At 41.8% G+C, this 3827-nt stretch overlaps 1 pseudogene; it reads right to left on the reverse strand.

The window, feature by feature from the left end:
- Positions 1–731: 731 nt before the first annotated feature.
- Positions 732–1652, reverse strand: LOC137758868 (26S proteasome non-ATPase regulatory subunit 7 pseudogene; annotated as a pseudogene).
- Positions 1653–3827: the final 2175 nt, after the last annotated feature.

Below are 3827 nucleotides of genomic sequence, written 5' to 3' on the forward strand. Positions count from 1 at the left end.
CTGAGCAAGCTGAGAAGAGCTTGCCCTAGTGGCTTCTGCCAGCAGAGCAGACTCTGTGCAGGGTCTCTGATGTAGTCTTGCTACCGATGCAGGCCTGCAGGTTTGTTGCCTTTTTCACACATGTGCAGCCTGAACAAACCCATGTAGGCCACTGGGCAATGCAGATAACATACCCAACCCCACCCAGCACACGCCCAATACTGTGCTTGCTTACATCTCTAGATACATGCTGTCTCATTTTGGTCTCCAAATATTTTCCTTCATAAATTAGCCATGCATTTGAAAATATGTTTTTTTTGTTGTTGTTGTTGTTTTAATTTTATTTATTTATTTATTTATTTATTCATTTCTGGCCGTGCTGGGTCCTCGCCTCTGCGCGAGGGCTTTCTCCAGTTGTGGCGAGCTGGGGCCAGTCTTCATCGCGGTGCGCGGGCCTCTCACCATCGCGGCCTCTCTTGTTGCGGAGCACAGGCTCCAGACGCGCAGGCTCAGTAATTGTGGCTCACGGGCCCAGTTGCTCCACGGCATGTGGGATCCTCCCAGACCAGGGCTCGAACCCGTGTCCCCTGCATTGGCAGGCAGATTCTCAACCACTGCGCCACCAGGGAAGCCCCCTGAAAATATGTTTTTTATGTTTTATCCAGTACTTTAAATGTCCTTCCCTAAGAAGTGTTCTAGGAACATCTATCTACTTAGTCAAGTTACCTGCAACAAAAGTCTGTAATGTGGTTTCAAAGTGCTTTGAAGTGGAGTCTAGACTGAATGAGCATTAAACCAAAGTTTATGCTAAAGGTGTAAACATAGTCCCTGTTTTTTTTTTGTAATTTATAAGATTTTAATTTACAAAAAGCTACTTTTTTTTCCTTTTTCTCTTCTTTCTTTACATCACTCTTTTCCTTATCTTTCTCTTTCTCTTTGTTATCTTTTCTATCCTTTTTGCTGTCTTCTTTTTCCTGCCCTTCTTTCTTCTCTGCATCCCAGTTGGCGATCTTTTTGTTGATGAGGTTGTGCAAGGCGACCACGGAACGGATCAGCGAGGCCAAATACACCACCACCATCTGGTCATTGGTCATTAGGTAAAAGGCCTTGACAAACTCCTGCAGGCTGACATCTGGCAGCAGGTTGAAGACGTCCTGCATCTGGTAGATGATCTGATGGTTGATGGGCAGCTTGCCTGTGGCCACTTTCTCCAGGTAGCTCCTGATATCCAGAAGCTTGGAGTTGAGTCCCTTCAAACCATGGACCTGGTTTGTGATCTGCTGGGAAAGAGTGCCCACTGTAGTGTCTTTGATGTCCTGTAACAAGTGTTCAACTCCGACTTCCTCAGCTTCCTCTGCTCCAATTTCACTGGTCACGTGCTCAAATGTTTTTGAGGTTGGAGTTCCATCATCGTGAACTTCTTCCACCGAAATATATGCTTCTGTGGGCAGTCCCAAGTCCTTTGGTTTCACGTCAATGATGACCAATACTGAGTTAGGGCAGTATCTTTTCATGAGTTCATTGATGGCGATGTCATTCTTGTGTAGTTTAGGACCTGTGTGGTACCACCCAACTATTCTTTCTCTGGCATTGACCTTCTTAAACATTCCATACATGTTTTCCAAATAATCGTGGTCTAAAAACCAGACAGAATCATCTTTGTCATCTTCATTGAAAGGACAAGTGATGCTCAGAGACATTAAATTTCTTTGCCAACGTGACTCTAATTTTGTTTCTGAGAACACTATTTTTATTTTTTATTTCTGTCTTGTTTCTTAGGGATGGCAGTGGTATATTTCCCTCAAAATCTTTGCAATGCCTTTTCCCAACCTTCTGACAAAACTCATTTTACTGAAAGATCTGTAGCCATGTGTAAAGAGGAAAAGAAGAAGAAAGAATAGAAATTTTCTGATTATCAGTAACAAATTACAATTGGATAACAGGCACTAAAATTTTAATTACAATTGGATAACAGGCACTAAAAATTTAGTCAGAATAATCAACTGAAATATATTTTCGTGTTGACATGCTTAATAGGAAATATACCTTCTATCTTAGAAGATTAAATTTTAGAACACAATACATTATGTATCTACTGTTTTATCATCATTGTTTGGAGGATTTATTTCCCTTTCTCTCATAATCAAGTTACAAAAAGGATGTTTTCTTAGGTTGGGTTTTCAGGAAACAGATTTGAGATGGATATTTGCCTGCAGAAAATGTATTGGGGAATGCTTTCAGGCACAATACAATAAGGGAAAAGGGAAAGAAGAATTGAACAGAGGGAAGTATTAAAGTAAAAGGCAACTGCAGCAGAGGCCTTAGCTTTTCCTATGGTGAACTCTAGCTGCAATGGTCTTTCAAAGTTGTCCTGAACTGAGGCAAGAGGACTAAGCCTCTGTCCCCCACATGACCCAATCATGGGATGAGGGGTGCCATGGAATTGGGGATAGGGCACAACCATAGGCAAAGTGGCTTCCTTTGGCCAAGGGCAATTCCTGTAGAAAGAATTCATCTCTGAGCTATGGCAACCAAAACTCTCAACAGTTGGGACAACATATGCCTTGGTCCTGGTTTGGGGTGGGAGGCATCTCCCTTGGGAGGAATCTGGGCAGCCTAACAGAGCATTTTTAATTTTAAACAAGAAGTATAGTAGGCTCTAAGCAACCAGTGTTTTCTGACACTGACTTTTCTGCTGACTTCTTTTAAAGTACTCCAAAATCAAATAAATTTCTCTAATTACCTCAAATCTTGAGAAAACTTAATTTAAAAATTAGAGAAACAGAAATGATTAGAAATTAGAAATTGGAAAGCTTGTGTGCTTTGGTTTTTTTGACAAAGCTTTATTTTCACAAATGAGGACACTCAATTTTAAGAATAGTACTAAAACAAAATGACACAGATCAGAGAAAAATTTCAAGAATGCTAAAGCACCACTTCTGATGACATCTGTAGTGAATGCTGTGGTGTGCTGCCAAGATCCCCCTCCAGGACCGTGACATCTATAACCCTATCAGCCAGGATGTTGGCTACTGACTGTTTGCAATTAAGTTTTCTTCTGGAAATTGCCTTTGATAGAAGAAAGCCACCTGCTCAAATATCACTTCATCTTTAAAGATACTTCCCTGGTGGCGCAGTGAATAAGACTCTGTGCTCCCAAAGCAGGGGGCCCAGGTTCAATCCCTCCTCAGGGAACTAGATCCCACATGCATGCCACAACTAAGAGTTCGCATGCCACAACTAAGGAGCCCATGTGCTGCAACTAAGACCCAGTGCAACTAAATAAATAAATAAATAAATAAAATTTTTTAAAAGCTACTCTTAATTTAGCATCTGGTTAAAATCTTGGCCTTGCTGCCTCAAATTAGGACAGCTCTGAATGACCATCCCAGCTCCAGAGCTCCCCACATAATCAGCTGAGGCCTTTCTTGCAACTATTGGGTTGGCCAAGAAGTTCGTTCCATAACATCTTACAGAAAAACCCGAACGCACTTCTTGGCCAACCCAACTCATCACAAATCAATCTCTCCTTTTGCCCAGTCCTGCTTCCTTTACACCTGTATCCAAGAACACTTGGATCCAGTCAACTTCCTGAACACATATCTCTGTTGAGTCTTTTTTCCAGGGAATTTGATCTAAGAGAGTTAGTACCAAGAATAATCCCAGGAAGCAGACTCTAAGGTAAAATGTTTGAGTTGGATCATCCTTTGGCCAACTGGCAATAAGAACCCTGTCACTGGGGCTAAGTAGATTCCTGATGTCTCCTAGCATGCTGTAACTGTTCCAATGTTATAACTTTCACCAATGACAAACTCGTAGAAGGGAATGCATTGGTGTGGGCAATATCT

Source organism: Eschrichtius robustus, chromosome 2 (genome assembly GCF_028021215.1).
Source record: "Eschrichtius robustus isolate mEscRob2 chromosome 2, mEscRob2.pri, whole genome shotgun sequence".
Classification (NCBI taxonomy): domain Eukaryota; kingdom Metazoa; phylum Chordata; class Mammalia; order Artiodactyla; family Eschrichtiidae; genus Eschrichtius; species Eschrichtius robustus.